General features: G+C 42.1%; 1 pseudogene; it reads left to right on the top strand.

Annotated features, from left to right (window-relative positions):
* The first annotated feature begins 1,739 nt into the window (after positions 1-1,739).
* Positions 1,740-14,526, top strand: LOC111956183 (BCL2/adenovirus E1B 19 kDa protein-interacting protein 2-like; annotated as a pseudogene).
* Positions 14,527-20,211: the final 5,685 nt, after the last annotated feature.

Genomic DNA, 20,211 nt, shown 5'->3' with positions numbered 1-20,211 from the left:
AAATGGATTAAATTGAGATTTCTTGTCACTGGCCTACACACAATACCCCATAATGTTTTTTGAATGTTTTACAAATTAATTATAAATTAAACGCTGAAATTAGTATAAGTATTCAACSTCTTTGTTATGGCAAGCCTAAATAAGTTCAGGAGTAAAAATGTGCTTAACAAGTCACATAATAAGTTGCATTGACTCAGTGTGCAATAATAGTGTTTAACATGATGTCTACCTCATCTCTGTACCCCACACATACAATTATCTGTAAGGTCCCCCAGTCGAGCAGTGAATTTCAAACACAGATTCAACCACAAAGACCAGAGTTTTTCCAATGCCTCACAAAGAAGGGCACCTATTGGTAGACATTGAATATCCCTTTATGCATGGTGCAGTTATTAATTACACTTTGGATGGTGTATCAATACACCCAGTCACTACAAAAATACAGACGTCCTTCCTAACTCCATTGTCGGAGAGGAAGGAAACCGTTCAGGAGTTTCACCATGAGGCCAACCGCTCAGTATATAAAAGAAACGGAATGGAGGTAAGCACAGGCAAAACCCTAGAGGAAAACCTGGTTCAGTCTGCTTTCCACCAGACACTMGTAGATGAATTCACCTTTCAGCAGGACAATAACCTAAAACACAAGGCCACATCTACACTGGAGTTGCATACCAAGAAGACATTGTATGTTCCTGAGTGGCACAGTTACAGTTTTGACTTAAATATACTTGAAAATCTATGGCAAGACCTGAAAATGGTTGTCCAGCAATGATCAACAACCAATTTGACAGAGCTTGAAGAATCTTTTATAATGGGCAAATGTTGTACAATCCAGGTGTGGAAAGCTCTTAAAGACTTACACAGAAAGACTCACAGCTGTAATCGCTGCCAAAGGTGCCTGCCTCTACAACGTATTGACTCAGGGGTGTGAATACTTATTTTCAATACATTTGCAAAAATGTCTAAAAACATGTTTTCACTTTGCCATTATGGTGTATTGTGTGTAGAAGGGTGAGAAACCAAATCAATGTAATCCATTTTGAATTCAGGCTGTAACACTACAAAATGTTGAATAAGTCAAGGGGTGTGAATACTTTCTGAAGGCTCTGTATCACACATTGCAGATGGAAAGCAAAGATCTAAGCTATCAAACGGGCTTTGTCAACTCCAAAGGTCAACCCCTATGTTTATCAGTATATGAATGCTTGGCAATTTCTCTCGTTTCTAAACATATTTAAGATACATAGGCAGTTTGTGGTGACTGAATGAGGAAATGTTGAAGAGGGGTGTGATTACTAGAAAAATTTAACTACTCAAAATTACAAGATAAGTACTCATGGTYCAATGCTGAGCCAGCAAATAATGTGTAGATAGCCAAGGAAGTACCAGGTGCACAAAACATCTTTGGGTACAAAATCTCTTAGGTCAAATTTCTATGGACCTTTCAAATCTACAGTAGGCCATACATTTTGGATTCAGAATAGGTATTAGGATGTTTGTATGTGTTTTGTACTATAAATAACATTGAAAAAAATCCTCAATCATGTATCACTGGTTTCAGTGCTGACTCTTTTGTTTGATTCTCTGTGYTGTCATACAGCCCAATAGCCTTACATTGCATGAATTCTGAACAAGCATGCATGTACATGCATGTTTTCACCCTAAAGCGGAGCTTGTGCAGTTAATTCCTGTTGRCTTGGTTACAGGGATGGGCTTGCACTGGCAATAAATACACCACACCTTGACTCTCAGGTGTGGCAATTGTGTCAGTGCAATTGAGGCTTCGTCATGAGTTCAGCAAATCCATAACYTTTACCTCTTTCACTCAAAGGCTACTCATTGTACAGTTACTGTACTTTTACAAAGGCATTGAAAAGTTTGTCGGCCTGTCAACCAAATACCATCAACAAGGTAATGTTACACGTTTGTTGCTTTGTGTTGTATCTGTGCACATGCATTCCTGTCTCAAGTTTTGTTTACCACTTATTCACATGAATCTAACCAAGACAAACTTGATGATATTGGTGCAATTTAATGTGTTCTCACTGGTGAAAGGGTCTTACATTCTACAAGTGATTCTACATTTTCATTATAATACAAGCTTTGAAAAAGAAAGTACAAAATGGTGACAGACAGTGGTTGTTGACAGCCTTGGCTTATATACTGTACTACCTATATTGCACTCAATACAAATGAACACTGTGCGTGTTCCACTAGAGGCCAGCATAGGAACAAATCCCTCATTATCCGATAATTTGGCAGAACTGATCAGACATGAACCTGTTGGTGTTAGTGTTTTTTTTTTTTTACTTGTTACCGTATGTCCATGACATTCATCATCATTTCTTTTTACACCCTTTATTCTCCTCAAATAAAAAWATGAAGTTACAGCTAAAGTTGCTCCTGAGCTGTAATAGCGGTTTGGATTTTTAATTTCTCCGGGCCAAAAGGTTTGCTGTTACTCTGACAACATCTATCAGGAAACTTGGCACTGAAAACCTGCACAGCAACAACATGGAGCCAAGAGAGGAAGAGCAAGAAATGGAGAAGGAGAAGGAGGACATTTACATTCCCAGGTCAGAGGTCATGGWCATCAGACTGAATTGTTTTTCTTATATTATCAACATACCAAATATCCAAACAAGTGTTTTTTCACAATGAAACACCTATATCTAATAAAAAATCCATAGAAATGTAATTGTTGACCTCTCTAAACATTGTAGGTCACCTCCCAGGAATGTTCATGGCACAGATGCAGTCTCGGGGAACCCCACATTAGCTGCTGATGACAGGCCAGGTAARACTTCAATTCAAAATGGCAATGTTGTAACATCACAGTCACTGTTATAAAGCTCCATATAAATGCAAATCATGATAATTAAATGTCATGGTAGCCCCGCCCAGCAGCCTGGCTCTGACAGGGCCCCGACCCAGGAAGAAGCGCCTGGTGGCCCCCGCCCTAAGTCTGACGCTGGATCGCAGTGACTCGGCGGTGTCCGACGACTATGCCACAGCTGCCCTCTCTCCCTCCCCTGATGATGACGATTTGGGGCTGGACATCGACTTGGATGCCATGGAAACGCCCTCGGACAGCGAGTCCCTCCATTTTCCAGTGCACAACATGGATTTGGAGGGTGAGAACTGGGTGCAGTGGACAGGACAGACTAACAGCCTTTATCTTTGGTCCSTTTCTTCACTCACAGGTCCAAGACAGGCCAATGAACTTATTGAACAACTTTCACTTGGATTATTTTTTTCCCATGGGATAGACACAAATAGGCTATTTTGGGAAATTCACAATATATAGCTATTCCCTTTATATATACTTTGCATTCGATGATCTTGACCCCATAGATATAACATATTATAGACAGTACACAACCACTCTCCGTCTATACATTTTGTTATCTACAGTACGGTATGGGAAATTGACCATTGAAACATTATTCCCATTCACAGATGACCTGCTTCGTCTGGGAGTGGCATCATGTTTCCATAAGGCCCGTGAGTCAGTACCAGAGCAGATGGGAGTGGGCTCTCTTGACCAAGACCAAGTGGACAGCCAGGGCACTAGGTGGCGCCGGTTCCGCACAGGAGATCCGCTTCAGGAGAGTCTMGTCAACATGAGTGTACTGGATCCTTTCCTTCGAGTCTTGTCACATGGGGGTGAGTCCAGAATCCCAGCACTCACTTAATCTGTCGCACTTACCTAACCGACATTATGCAAGAATGTGAGCTTTTCTCAGGCTCATGGATTTCGGATAATGTGACCGTTTGTTGTGAGATCAACTCGGATGACAGAACGAGCATCTTCACTTATTTTTTGCATGTTCATTTTTGCCRCATCCAAATATTGTTTTCCTTCTAGGTTACTATGGAGAAGGGTCTAATGACATCATTGTGTTCTCTTCCTGCTATCTCCCTGAAAACAACATGGAGAACTACCAGCATGTCATGGACAACCTGTTCAGGTCTGAGAGCTAATTGATGAGAAGCCACAGTCTTAGTAAAACACTATCTGAATTGGCCACTCTTCAGGTCGACATTCCTAACCACAGCACCACTAAACATTGCAGGTACGTTGTGGGAACGTTGGACCTGATGGTTGCGGAGAACTARGTCATTGTGTACCTGTGTGCCATGGCCCAGCGTGACAAGCTCCCCACCATTGGCTGGCTCAGAGAGTGTTACACCACCGTTGACAGAAGGTTAGTTCTGTTTACTCAAATTGGCTTGGTTTGCGGTCCTATTTCAGAAGACTATATGCCACAGTGAGTAACAAAACAGTACAAACATATTTGAACTCAACAGTATCTCATGTCAGCGGAGTCTACAAGTCGTAGGCCACGTTCCAGGTCGAATAAATTGCAGTCATCAACATTGCAGTCAGAGTGCTATATTATATGATGTGGTTAGTGGATATGTTCAACACCTATTCAGGCATTGTGAGATCTGGCAACTGCAATGTAGTTGGCCTGGAACACTGCCAAAGTCAAATCTCAYGTTATTTTATTTTATGCAAAGTAATTAAGTCTCAAGTAATCAAATCATTGAAATTTGTCTCAGTCGGTGAAAAATAAGTGTCTCAGTGTCGAAAATCTACCAAGCTGGCTGTCTGTCAAGACACGGAAGAAGAGCCGGATGTTTTCTGTGTCAACTGCACAGGTGAAAACCAGATGACAGTCCCTTTCGTCTAGTTGGCCTGCTGCACTGATCTTCAGAAACTCATCATSTATGAAGTACTTTGCCCTGGTGACACGAAGGTCCTCCCCTGGTACTGGTGTTGAAAATTCCGGCATAGTGTAGTGTGCAAATTCTGGGAAATACTCTTCCATTTTAGATTTTCCATCCAAAATCTTCTCTGCTAGGAGGTCCTGTTTGTTCAGTAAGACCCAGACAGGAAGGGTCCTTAGCCACCTGTTGTTCCAGATGATCTTGAAGAGGTTTAGTGCCTCCTGCAGCCCGTTGGTCTGGCTGTCTTCCTGCATCACCATGTCATAGCTGCTGCTGTCCACCACAAAAATAACATCCCACACGTCAGCAAAACACCGCATCCACTTTCTGCTTTCGTACCTCTGACCTCTAACATTAGATACATGAGGGCACGACAACACCTTTACCCCCTCGAGACTGAAAAGATTTGGCATGGGTCCCCAGATCCTCAAAAAGTTCTACAGCTGTACCATCGAGAGCATCCTGACCGGTTGCATCACCGCCTGGTATGGCAACTGCTCGGCATCTGACCGTAAGGCGCTACAGAGGGTAGTGCGTACGGCCCAGTACATCACTGGGGTCAAGCTTCCTGCCATCCAGGACCTATATACTAGGCGGTGTCAGAGGAAAGTCCCAAAAATTGTAAAAGACTCTAGTTACCCAAGTCATAGACTGTTCTCTCTGCTTCACCCCCATCCCCCCCATTTGTTTTTACACTGCTGCTACTCACTGTTTATTATCTATGCATAGTCACTTTACCTCTACCTACATGTACAAATTACCTCAACTAACCTGTACCCCTGCACATTGACTCAGTACTGATACCCCCTGTATATCGCCTCGTTATTGTTCTTTTATTGTGTTACTTTTTATAATTTTTTACTTTTGTTTATTTGGTAAATATTTTCTTAACTCTTTCTTGAACTGCATTGTTGGTTAAGGGCTTGTAAGTAAGCATTTCACGGTAAGGTCTACACCTGTTGTATTCGGCACATGTGTGAAATAGAGTTTGATTTGGATTGGATTTGGATTTGGTTGGCTACTTTGAAGAATCTAAAATATATTTAGATTTTTTAAACACTTTTTTGGRTACTACATGATTCCATATTTGTTATTTCATAATTTTGATGTCTTCACTATTATTCTACAATGTATAAAATAGTAAAAATTAAGAAAACCATGGAATGAGTAGGCGTGTCCACCACCGTTGCGCTCTCGTGTAGTGAAACAGAATAGAAGCTACCAAGACGAGTCTCAAGCCATCACATTTGTGACTTGTCTTGATCTAATACAAGTCTGCACCTCATTAGGTAATTGCTAAGTAATTACTATTTAACTATATCACAAAGTTATACCAGAAGGCTACTTTTATACCAGTACCAGTACTTTTAATAAATAAACGCCTTAAAACAGCAGACAGTAAAATAAAGTTAAACCTTCAGTAAATATTCCCAAATAATACCATGCATACTTWAAAAAAATTGTGTATGAGAGTTTGAATGTGCAGTGTAGCAACCATATGTACTTATATAGTATAGAAAYTAACCCACAGCAAGTAGCTGGCAATAATAGTGTCACATTGGGCCTTAGCATCCTTAGCAAGTTTACGAGAGCCTGCTTTGGCACTCCTTCTTCAGCCAGAGGATGGCATCAAAACCAAAGTATAATTTTGAGTTTCCTCCTGACTTCCCGCACAACCAACCTACAGTTTTCAGGCTAAGAGTTGGTAGATTCCAGGGTTTTGTTCATTAGGCACAAAACGGAAGAAAATGGACTGAAACTAGGATGAACTACATGGACTTYTCCAATAAAAAACACTCACATAGTCATTTTCCGTTGGAAAACGTTTTTAAAACGTTTTACATTGAGTGCCCCAATGGAAAGAGTGTTATTTTTTTCAGGATGGTTACAACAGTGTCCAAAGGCTTCTGTACGGCATGGTGTTAAAGGAATTTTAATTCCTGTTTATCAACCAATTCAATTAAAACACTCTGCCCATAAATAAGAATTTGTAAGATAATTATCAGCATAAAATGSACAGATACCAGTRTTAAAATCAATCAATCAATAGCGTTTATTCTCGAGAGTACTGAATCATAGTACAATTTACATCAGGTTATATAATAAAAATGATGTCATAGGTTTTAATGTCCAACCTCCTCTCGGATACAATGGCAATACAGTTCGAGTTCTCATTACTGTCTGCCACCTGTTAAACTATCTACAACCAACCCAAGGTCTTCCCCTCCCTGGGTAGAGACATCATCCTAGCCTGTCTGAAGATAAACCCATTCTTTCTAACAAGGAACACATAACATTCAACATTTATGAGTTATAATTCTAAGTCAAATGTATACATATTTTAGGGGCCTCCCGGGTGGCGCAGTGGTCTAGCCACCAGAGTCTCTGGGTTCGCACCCAGGCTCTGTCGAAGCCGCCCGCGACCGGGAGGTCCGTGGAGCGACGCACAATTGGCATAGCGTCGTCTGGGTTAGGGAGGGTTTGGCCTGTAGGGATATCCTTGTCTCATCGCGCTCCAGCGACTCCTGTGGCGGGCCGGGCGCAGTGGCGCGCTAACCAAGGGGGCCAGGTACACGGTGTTTCCTCCGACACATTGGTGCTTCGGGTTGGAGGCGCGCTGTGTTAAGAAGCAGTGCGGCTTGGTTGGGTTGTGCTTCGGAGGACGCATGGCTTTCGACCTTCGTCTCTCCGAGCCCGTACGGGAGTTGTAGCGATGAGACAAGATAGTAATTACTAGCGATTGGATACCACGAAAATTGGGGAGAAAATGGGAATAAAAAACAAAAAAAAAAATGTATACATATTTTAGTCATTAACACAAAAATCCCGTAACACATGGCTACTAACATAATCCCTCATATTTCCAGAAAGCTTTGATGCTGTAAACCTTGACCTGGGTCTAATACTAATAATGTAACTAAATGTTTGGATCAGTAAAGGTATCAAGTGACTGCAGGAGGAAAAAAGCTGCTAAGACCATCCCACTGACCTTGTATGTTGTTGAAATGAATGTCTCAACTTGATATTCCTTTATATTATTTATATTATTATTTTTTATTTATTATATTAGTATATTTATTTATTATATTTATATTATTATATCTTATTTCCTTTATACAACACAGACACTCATTTTTTTTGTGATATGATTTTGGACCCTTTCTTTGAACATTTACATTTTAGTCATTTAGCAGATGCTTTATCCAGAGGGACTTAACAGTTACTGCATTCATCTTAAGATAGCTAGGTGGGACAAACACAACATATCAGGGGGAAGCTGGTTCACCGTTAGGTGAATACGTGGACAACTACAAATACCTAGCAGAGCAGGAGCTTCTCCATAGGGGTGGGAGGGCCAAAAGACCAAAGATGGCAGAACGGAGAACTCGGGTTGTGGTTTAGGGTTTGAGCATAACCTGAAGGTAGGGAAGGGCAGTTCCTCTTGCTGCTCCATAGACAAGTAACATGATCTTGTAGTGAATGCGGSCTTCGAATGGAAGCCAGRGGAATGTGCAGAGGAGCGGGGCGACATGGGAGAATTTGGGAAAGTTTAACACTAGGCAGGCTGCAGCYTTCTGGATAAGTTGCAGGGGTTTAATGGCACAAGCGGGGAGCCKAACRAACAGCAAGTTGCAGTAGTCCAMACGGGAGATGACAAGTGCATAYATTAGGACCTGTGCAGCTTCCTGTGTGAGGTAGGGTCGTACTCTACAGKTGTTGTAGAGCATGAACCTGCAGGAGCGAGTCACTGCTTTGATGTTTGCAGAGAACGACAGGGTGTTGTCRAGGGTCACACCAAGGTTCTTTGCACTCTGGGAGGGTCACACTGTGGAGTTGTCAGCCGTGATGGAGAGGTCATYGAGCGAGCAGGCCTTCCCCTGGAGGAAGAGCAGCTCTGTCTTGTCGAGGTTGAGCTTGAGATGGTGGGCCGACATCCAAGCTGAGATATCCAAGCTGAGGAGCGACCTTCCAGGTAGGATGCAATCCAAGAGTGTGCAGAGCCTGAGACACCCAGCCCTGAGAGGGTGGAGAGGAGGATCTGATGGCTCATGATGTCGAATGCAGCGGATAGATCTAGAAGGATGAGAACAGAGGAGAGAGAGTCAGCTTTGGCAGTGCGGAAAGCCACCATGACACAGAGAAGAGCAGTCTCGGTTGAGTGACCCATCTTGAAGCCTGACTGGTTATGGTCAAGAACATCATTCTGAGAGAGATAGCGAGAGAGTTTGTCTGAGACAGCGGGCTCAAGTGTTTTGGAAAGAAAAGAAAGAAGGGATACCGGTCTGTAGTTTTTGACGTCATAGGGGTTGAGTGTTGGTTTCCTGCGGAGTGGACCGACACCGGCCATTTGAAGTCAGAGGGATTGATGAGGGAAGCCAGTGAGTTGATGAGGGGAGTGAGGAATGGGAGAAGGTCTCCAGAGATGATCTGGAGAATGGAGGAGGGGATGGTGTCAAGTGGGCAGGTTGTCGGGCGGCCGGACACTAGTCGCAGGATTTCATCTGAAGAGAGAGGGGAGAAAGAGGTCAAGGCGTAGGGTAGTTCTGTGTGAGTGGGACCAGTTAACTCTTTTCAAAGTGGTTGACAAAGTCGTCCGCAGAGGGGGAGGAGGGAGGGGGTTGAGGATTAAGGAGGGAGGAGATGGTGGAAAATTGTTTACTAGGGTTAGAGGCAGAAGCTGAAATGTAGAGTGATAGAAAGTGGTTTTAGCAACAGAAACAGAGGAAGAGCATGTAAAGAGGAGGGCGTGACAGGATGATAGGTCCTCCAGAAGTTTAGTTTTCCTKAATTTTCGCTCCACGCAGGCCTGTTCTGTAAACTCGCAATGAGTCACTCAGCTACTGYGCAGGAGGGGAGGGCCGAGCCGGCCGGGAGGAAAGAGGACAGTGCGAGTCATAGGATGCGGAAAGGGAGGATAGTAGGGTCGAACAGYCAGAGTCAGGAGACAAGACAGAGAACTATTTACAAAGGGAGAGATGATATGATAGAAGAGGAGAMAGTAGTGGGYGAGAGAGAGCAAAGATTGCGATGGCATATGACCATCTGGGTAGGGGATGAGTGGTGAGGATTTGACGGTTTTCCATACAAGATTAAGTGTTTGTGGATGAAAAAGCTCTTTCAATAGTTCTACATTGAGCATGCTTTTCAGTCCAGGAGTAGGGCTCACCTGTGTCTGGAAAACCACCATTGTTCTTTGTGATGTTTTCTCCAATAGAGCWAGTGTTTTGACACCTGACCGTGTCTAGCCAACTTCCCCTCTCACTATCTGCTTTGCTCTGAACCTTGCAGCCCACTGTCGACGTATATACTAGTTCGAAAAGTTCTGGACACACCCCTTCGCCTCATCTAGGTTTTTCTCTATATTTCTTTTCTTACTATTGTTTACATTGTAGAATAATAGTGAGACATCAAAACTATGAAATAACACACTATTGGAATCATTTAGTAACCAAAAAAGTGTTAAACAAATCTAAATATATTTTATATTTTGAAATTCTTCAAAGTAGCCAGCCTTTGCCTTGATGACAGCTTTGCACACTCTTGGCATTCTCTCAACCAACTTCATGAGGAATGCTTTTCCAACAGTCTTGAATGAGTTCCCACATATGCGGAGCACTTGTTGGCTGCTTTTCCTTCTCTCTGCGGTCCATCTCATCCCAAACCATCTCAATTGGATTGAGGTCGGGGGATTGTGGAGACCAGGTCGTCTGATGCAGCACTCCATCACTCTCCTTCTTGGTCAAAAAGCCCTTACACACAGCTGAATGTGTGTTTGGTGTCATTGTCCTGTTGAAAAACAAATGATAGTCCCACTAAGCGCAAACCAGATGGGATGGCGTATCGCTGCAGAATGCTGTGGTAGCCTTGCTGGTTAATTGTGCCTTGAATGCTAAATAAATCACAGACAGTGTCACCAGCAAAGCACCATCACACCTCCTCCTCCATGCTTCATGGTGGGAACACACACATGCAGAGATCATCCGTTCACCTACTCTGTGTTTCTCAAAGACACGACGGTTGGAACAGAAATTCCCAATGTTGGACGCCTCAGACCAAAGGACAGATTTCCACAGGTCTAATGTCCATTAACTAAATGCATGCTATTCAATTGATCACTGCCCGCACCTGCCTGTCGTCCACATCACTACTCTGGACGGCTCTGACTTAGAATACGTGGACAACTACAAATACCTAGGTGTCTGGTTAGACTGTAAACTCTCCTTCCAGACTCACATTAAGCATCTCCAATCCAAAATTAAATCTAGAATCGGCTTCCTATATCGCAACAAAGCATCCTTCACTCATGCTGCCAACATACCCTCGTAAAACTGACCATCATACTCCGATCCTCGACTTAGGCGATGTCATCTATAAATAGCCTCCAACACTCTACTCAACACAATTGGATGCAGTCTATCACAGTGCCATCCGTTTTGTCACCAAAGCCCCATACACTACCCACCATTGCGACCTGTACGCTCTTGTTGGTTGGCCCTCGCTTCATACTTGTCGCCAAACCCATGGCTACAGGTTATCTACAAGTCTCTGCTAGGTAAAGCCCCGCCTTATCTCAGCTCACTGGTCACCATAGCAGCACCCACTCATAGCACGCGCTCCAGCAGGTATATCCACTGGTCACCCCCAAAGCCAATTCCTCCTTTGGTCGCCTTTCCTTCCAGTTCCTCTGCTGCCAATGATGAAACTAACTGCAAAAATCACTGAAGCTGGAGACTCATATCTCCCTCACTAGCTTTAAGCACCAGCTGTCAGAGCAGCTCACAGATCACTGCACCTGTACATAGCCCATCTGTAAATAGCCCATCTATCTACCTCATAGCCTATATCTACCTCATACTGTATTTATTTATTTATCTTGCTTCTTTGCACCCACTATCTATACTTGCACATTCATCTTCTGCACATCCACCCTTCCAGTGTTTAATTGATATATTGTAATTACTTCGCCACCATGGCCTATTTATTGCCTTAATCCCTTATCTTACCTCATTTGCACTAACTGTATATAGACTTTTTCCTTTTTCCCCTACTGTATTATTGACTGTATGTTTTGTTTATTCCATGTGTAACTCTGTGTGTTATATGTGTCAAATTGCTATGCTTTATCTTGGCCAGGTCGCAGTTGCAAATGAGAACTTGTTCTCAACTAGCTACCTGGTTAAATAAAGTGAAATACATTTTTTTTTTTAATTGCTCGAGTTTCTTGGCCCAAGCCAAGCAAGTCTTTCTTATTGGTGTCCTTTAATAATCTTTGCAGCAATTCGACCATGAAGGCTTGATTCACGCAGTCTCCTCTGAACAGTTGATGTTGAGATGTGTCTGTTACTTGAACTCTGTGAATCATTTACTTGGGCTGCAATCTGAGGTTCAGTTAACTCTATTGAACTTATCCTCTGCAGAAGAGGTAACTCTGGGTCTTCCTTCCAGTAGCCTTGATGCACTTGAAGAAACTTTAAAAGTTCTTGAAATTTTCCGAATTGACTGACCTTGATGTCTTAAAGTAATAATGGAGTGTCGTTTATCTTTGCTTATTTGAGCTGTAATATGGGTTTGGTCTTTTACCCAAATATGGCTATCTTCTGTATAACAATGAAGCTGGTTGAGAATGCCAAGAGTGTGCAAAGCTGTCATCAAGGCAACGGGTGGCTATTTTTTAAGAATCTAAAGTATAACATATTTTTATTTGTTTAACACTTTTTTGGTTACTACATGATTCCATATGTGTTATTTCATAGTTTTGATGTCTTCACTATTTTTCTACAATCTAGAAAATAGTCAAAATAAAGAAAAAGCCTGGAATGAGTAAGTGTGTCCAAACTTTTGACTGGTACTGTAAGTGAGAGAGGTAGACCACTTACTTAACAGTTTGCYCCTGTCTGGGGAGTCACACAGACTGGGCCCCAAATAACCTTTGGAGGCACTAAAGTAACCTTTGGTAGAGATACGTGTCTTATGGAAATGTTTAAACCGTCAATCATGGTGATGTGAGATYTGTGTGAGAGAGGTAGTGTAAATCTACAGAAGATATACTGACAGATTGAATGAACAACTGTTACCTTTACTCTTAAACTTGATTCTGTTTCTCTCGTAGGTTGAGGAAGAATCTGAAAGGTCTATACATCGTACACCCAACCTGGTACATCAAGGCCCTGATCACTATCATCAAGCCCTTCATCAGGTGAGGGCCACCATCCCCTGAGACACCAAGTCTAGTCTGTCAGGGTTGCTGTTGTTGTTGTTGAGTCAATGGGCCCTGTTACTCCATGAAGCAAAAGGGACATCTATAGAACAATGGCCATAGCACTGTTTGAGCAGCCGCCCTGATCTTGTAACTGTAATAGTACAAATCTTAATTGTATATTTATTTCATCTGAACGATGCGGCCCACTACTGTATCTTTATTTTTTACATGTAGGCTCTGTGCCGTCACACAAAACTAATGGCTTCCGATCCCGTCATCCTCACAGCTCCAAATTCAGTCGCAAGCTTCAGTTTATCGACAGCCTTCGGGAGCTGTCCCAGCACATCCCTATTGAGCGTGTGCAGATCCCCGACTGCGTCAGACAGTGAGTGACACCATCAGACTCTCTCACGCCACGTTCAAAACACTTGGGAACTCGGAAATCTCTGACTTCCGACCTCAGTGCGTTTAAGACAACTGTGAACTTGTAAAAAATGTAGCTCCGACTGGGAAAAAAATATTTTTGAGGGGTCAACTCAGAATTCCAAGTTGGGAACTAAGGTCTCTTTCTACGGCTCCTACTTTCCGACCTTAAGATCACTGAAGTCATAATTTGAACTCGGTTTTTTCCAGAGTTCCCAGTACTCTTGAAAGCACCATCACACATTCACAATAAGCTACATTAATGAACCCATAAATGGGAAAGCCCATCACCTCGTATGTTTATTGTGTGACTAATATCTAGTTTTTCTTAATCACTCTTTGGCTACCATTGAGTAAATCAAAGTATTCATTTCAAACAGAAAGAAAACAGTGAGACCTTCTATTATGATGATTCATGAAAATGTATTGGCTGTGTTTATGTATTTATTGTGTTTCAGTCCAGTTCAATATATTTCCATTCACACAGGTTTGACGAGAATATGGACAGGTGATATGCTGAAAATGGTGATCTGGACCACAGTGTAAGGTACAAGAAGCCAAAACAGTGGACTAAAAAGGCTCAAATCTGGCAACCAATGACTTGACACTGATGATGAACCTGGCTGGCCAATCTAACGTCAGTTGTCCTATGAGACAACTTTAACCAAAGTATCTACTGCAGGACCACAAGTAGAAACACTGAGCTCCAGAAGTATTGAGACTGTAACCATGTTTCCATCCACAGTTTTTATGCAGTAAAGTKATACCATATAAATAAAAATACCAACAGCTGATGGAAACAGGAAGTTTCGGTACAATGTTATAAATGCAGACAGATCATTTGTTCGTTCGACATGGTGGGATATTTTTGTGTCAGTAAAATGAATAATGTGAGAAATGGCAGTGGAAATGCCTTCATGCACAAATATTGATATAATAACCATCATATCGAAGTAAACTTGGAGTCACGCGATGTTATGGGGAGTGGTCCTCCCGCTACAACTCAGGAAACCATACAGATTATTAGGCTACAGATGAAGTGATGAATTTTACAGGGTGGTGAAAGTGCAATGTGATCTTTATGCTCCTTTCCAATAAATATTGAGGGTCTTATTCTGGTGAKATGATGATCAGTGCTTGACTGCCAATAAAAATATTATCACCTCTTATCCATAATAATCTCATCATGTAGACTTAAAGCCAATTTATGCTGTCTCTGCATATGTGATTCTTACAGAGAATGTGAAGCAATTGCAGAGCCTCTGAAGGCTTGTGGAGGRCAAATCGAGCTCCGTACCGCATCGCCGTGAGCCTCKCAAAATTTGTGGCAATGATTGGTTGACAGTAGATGGGGGCGGGAGGTCCTGTATTAACACAAACTCACGTCCTTGACAACTCCCTTCACAACAGCTCTGTTCCTCAAAGTGCAAGAAGTATGAATGTCCAGACTTCTGCAGAGACCATATAGCAGTAAATGCTGTACGGTCACTGCAGATGACGGATTGACCATGCAGAGCCTTTTAACCCAGCACAGCCTACCCACACTGTATCTGCAAGCTGTTGGCTAGAGAGCARGTACCAAGACCAGAGGAGGCACATTTGCTATTTAWTGCAAKAATWWTTGTGACAAAACTATCGGTAGAGTTGAAAATGCGATGGAAACATAGAATTTTTGATTTTTATGCGTACATGAAAACTTAAGCGAAAATGTACATTTTGTGTGCACTACGTTATCYCGCACTGTCAATTTTGTGGAAACACACCACTGGTGGGAAAATGCACACATTTTCTATATGCCGATTCTAGAGTATTAGCATGAAAATCTGTAGCCAGTTGGATGGGAACCTAGCGAGTGACACGTTATGTTGTTTTGGCTCTCCACTCCAGAACTTGGATTTGATATGGATACAATGACAATTAAAGTGCAGACTGTCAGCTTTAATTTGAGGGCATTTTCATCCATATCGGGTGAACCGTTTAGAAACTACAGCACTTACTGTACATAGTCCCTCCATATTAGGGGACCAAAAGTATTGGGACAAATTCACTTACACTACCGTTCCAAAGTTTGGGGTCACTTAGAAATGTCCTTGTTTTTGAAAGAAAAGCAATTTTTTTGTCCATTAAAATAACATCTTTATTGATCAGAAATAGTGTAGACATTGTTAATGTTGTAAATGACTATTGTAGCTGGAAACAGCAGATTTTTTATGGAATATCTACATAGGCGTACTGAGGCCCATTGTCAGCAACCATCKCTCCTGTGTTCCAATGGCACGTTGTATTAGCTAATCCAAGTTTATAATTTTAAAAGGCTAATTGATCATTAGAAAACGCTTTTGCAATTATGTTAGCACAGCTGAAAACTGTTGTTCTGATTAAAGAAGCAATAAAACTGGCCTTCTTTAGAGTAGTTGAGTATCTGGAGCATCAGCATTTGTGAGTTCGATTACAGGCTCCAAATGGCCAGAAAGAAAMAACTTTCTTCTGAAACTGGAACTATTCCATATGAAAAATTGCCAAGAAACTGAAGATCTTGTACAATGCTGTGTACAACTCCCTTCACAGAACAGAGCAAACTGGCTCTAACCAYAATAGAAAGAGGAGTGGGAGGCCCCGGTGCACAACTGAGCAAGAGGACAAGTACATTAGAGTGTCTAGTTTGAGAAACAGACACCTCACAAGTCCTCAACTGGCAGCTTCATTAAATAMTACCCGCAAAACACCAGTCTCAACGTCAACAGTGAAGAGGCGACATATATGTATTGTGTAACATGAAGTCCTATGAGTATCATCTGATGAAGATCATCAAAGGTTAGTGATTAATTTTATCTCTATTTCTGCTTTTTGTGACTCCTGTCTTTGGCTGGAAAAATGGCTGTGTTTTTCTGTGATTTTGCGGTGACCTAACATAATAGTTTGTGGTGCTTTCGCTGTAAAGCCTTTTTGAAATCGGACACTGTGGTGGGATTAACAAGAAGTGTATCTTTAAAATGGTGTGAAATATTTGTATGCTTGAGGAATTTTAATTATGAGATTTCTGTTGGTTGAATTTGGCGCCCTGCACTTTCACTGGCTGTTGTCATATCGATCCCGTTAACGGGATTGCAGCCATAAGAAGTGGGAATTTCAGTACTTTAGCATAACCTTTCCTACAGGTTTCCTCATGGTTCTATTTAAAGTAATGTTCTCAAATTGCTCAGGGAACGTTAAGAAACAACGTTCTTCCATGGGAATTTCAGTACTTCAGCATAACTTTTTCTGCCGGTTTCCTCGTGGTTTTATTTAAAGTCATGCTCTCAGAATCTTAAGAAAACGTTCCATAAAAAACACAAAATGTTAGTATTGTTCAAAGAACTTTCTAAGAATATTATTTAAAAACTTATACACTGAGTACACAAAACATTCCATGACATAGACTGACCAGGTGAACCCAGGTGAAAGCTATGATCCCTTATTGATGTCACTCGTTAAATCCACTTCAATCAGCGTAGATGAAGGGGAGYAGACATGTTAAAGAAGCATTTTTAACACTTGAGACAATTGCGACATGGATTGTGTATGTGTGCCATTCAGAGGGTGAATGGGCYAGATAAAATATTTTAGCGCCTTTGAACTGGGTATGGTAGTAGGTGCCAGGCGCACTGGTTTGTGTCAAGAACTGCAACGCTGCTGGGTTTTTCACACTCAACAGTTTGTATGTATCAACAATGGTCCACCACCCAAAGCACATCCAGCCAACTCGAAGCATTGGAYTCAACATGGACCAGCATCCCTGTGGAACGCTTTCGACACCTTGTAAAGTCCATGTCCCGACGAATTGAGGCTGTTCTGAGGGCAAAGGGGGGAGTGCAACTCAACATTAGGAAGGTGTTCTTAATGTTTGGTATGCTCAGTGTACATTGTTAAGTATGTTCAGGTGTGTTGACTGCGCCRACTAAATTGTCCAAACCTGATCTTAATGAGTGCTTGTTTCCTTTGAAATGGGGTCTGTTTGAACAGACTAAAATGAACGTGGCATGCTAGCTCCATCCTGGTAGTGCAGTGGAGTAATTCCATGGATAGAGGACAGAATCTCACTGATGCCGTGCCACAATAAAAAATATGCGTTTGCATGGTTAAGCAAATGAATAGCCARGTACTTCAGCATCCAATCTGTTATTGGAGTTCAGAACAGTTAACCTAAGCTAGCAGTGTTATTAAATATTATTGAAACATTCTCAGAATATTATTTAATTACTTTCAAATAACCTAGAATTTCTGTTCTAAGAACGTTATAAAACCTCCCAGGAAAACTTTCACGGAACCATAATAAAACATTCTCAGAACCTAATTGCAACCTCCCAGAACAGTCAACACGTTTTTAAAAAACAAATCAGTTTTACTGGTCAGGAAACGTATGGATTTGTTCCCAGAACCAATGAGAAACCAAAGACTTGCGTTCCCACAACTTCCAAGGAACCAAGTGTGCTAGCTGGGAAGCAACCGGTTTTATATGAATCATCATTAACTATTATTGCTTATATTACACTGAACAAAAATATAAACGCAACATGCAACCATTTAAAAGATTTTACTGAGTTACAGTTTATATAAGGAKAAATAAGGAAAATAAATWKATTAGGCCCTAATCTATGGTTTTCACATGACTGGGAATACAGATCTGCATCTGTTGGTCKCAGACACCTTAAATGAAAGTAGGGACATGGATTAGAAAACCAGACAGTATCTGGTGACCACTATTTGSCTCATGCGGCACGAAATCTCCTTTGCATAGAGTTGATCAGGCTGTTAATTGTGGGCTGTTGAATGTTGTCCCAATCGTCTTCCATTGCTGTGCGAAGTTGATGGATATTGGCGGGAACTGGAACACGCTGTTGTACACGTCGATCCAGAGCACCCCAAACATGCTCAATGGGTGACATATCTGGTGAGTATGCAGGGAAAGGAAGAACTGGGACATGTTCAGCTTCCAGGAATTGTGTACAGATCCCTGCAACATGGGGCTGTGCATTATCATGCTGAAACATGAGTTGATGGCGGTGGATGAATGGCATGACAATTGGCCTCAGGATCTCATCACGGTATCTCTGTGCATTCCAATTGCCAAATTGTAATTCTGTTCGTTGTCCGTAGGTTATGCCTGCCCATACCATAACCCCACCGCCACCATGGGGCACTGTTCACAACGTTGACATCAGCCATCTGGTACAGTTGAAACTGGGATTCATCTGTGAAGAGCACACTTCTCCAGCGTGACAGTGGCCATCAAAGGTGAGCATTTACCCACTAAAGTCAGTTACAACGCCAAACTSCAGTCAGGTCAAGACCCTGGTGAGGACGACGAGCACACAGATGAGCTTCCTTGAGARGGTTTTTGACAGTCTGTGCAGAAATTATTTAGTTGTGCAAACCCACAGTTTCATCAGCTGTCCGGGTGGCTGGTCTCAGACGATCCTGCAGGTGAAGAAGCCAGATGTGGAGGTCCTGGGCTGGCGTGGTTACACATGGTCTGCGGTTGTGAGGCCAGTTGGACATACTGCCAAATTCTCTAAAACAATGTTGGAGGCAGCTTACGGTTGAGAAATGAACATTTAATTCTCTGGCAAAAGCTCTGGTGGATATTCCTGCTGTCAGCATGCTAATTGCACACTCCCTCAAAACTTGAGACATCTGTGGCATTGTGTTGTGTGACAAAACTGCACCTTTTAGAGTGGCCTTTTGTCCACAGCACAAGGTGCACTTATGTAATGARCATGCTGTTTAATCAGCTTGTTGATATACCACACCTGTCAGATGGATGGATTATCTTGGCAAAGGTGAAATGCTCACTAACAAGGATGTAAACAAATCTGGCATGACAATATGGAACATTTCTGGGATATTTTATTTCAGCTCATGAAACATAGGAACAAAACTTTGCATGTTGCGTTTATATTTTTGTTCACTGTAGTTGACCTATGATGGAAGCATCAGCTGGGGGTAATTTCATTTCATCCTTTTATTTACATTTTTGTCTTAATAACGTAACTTTCTCAAATGTCTGTCTACCAAGAGAAAACAACATGCTTGTAAATACCTCATCAAATCCATTGGAAGTACATCTACGGCCCTTAGATTATGCTTTCTTAAAACACCAAGTTCACCAAATTGGATTCTGGAAATGTCTGCTGTATTTTCCTTTAAATAGGAAACTACTCCATGTGATCGACACGTTTATGAATGAACCCCAATGTCTCATGTTCAACTTAATTCTTGAGACACTCAATAGAACCCATTATACACTGTGACTTGTATTCCAGTACAGGAGTGAATGTGTTGTTTTTAGGAGCTCTGTTGGGTACAGTGGGAGGGTGTTTGGCCTCTACCAGCTTCCTCCCCTTCCACACAGCACTTAATAAAGGAACACAGAGGGAGGGAGTGGGGAATTTGGCCCAGATCGCAGAAGGTGAGACTGGCTGTTCGGACCCACCAGACGCACAGGAAAAGGACCCTTGCAGGGAGAGGAAGTGAGGTAGCTGTGGGGAAACTCAATAAACAGGAACAGAGAACAGCGTATGAAGTGTGAGACTGGTGCCAGGCCGAGGTTTACAGTTAAGGAAATCAGGCTCGGCCGATCCCATCTACACTATAGGAAAWAGAAGTCCAAAGTTTGAGTCATTCAGGTCTTTAAAATAGGTGTTTTGAATCTAGAGATGATTTACTGATGTTGCCACTTTCTTTACTGTGCGTGCATCAATATCTGTTTTCAAGCCCTTGATTAGAAAAACATGATATGCTGTTCTGGGTTGTATACAGAGTAGATGGTTTGTTTGAGATTGTATCTCATAATTTGTAAGTCGCTCTGGATAAGA

Source organism: Salvelinus sp. IW2-2015, linkage group LG31 (genome assembly GCF_002910315.2).
Source record: "Salvelinus sp. IW2-2015 linkage group LG31, ASM291031v2, whole genome shotgun sequence".
Classification (NCBI taxonomy): Eukaryota; Metazoa; Chordata; class Actinopteri; order Salmoniformes; family Salmonidae; genus Salvelinus; species Salvelinus sp. IW2-2015.
This window is presented reverse-complemented; position numbering and strand designations above follow the sequence as displayed.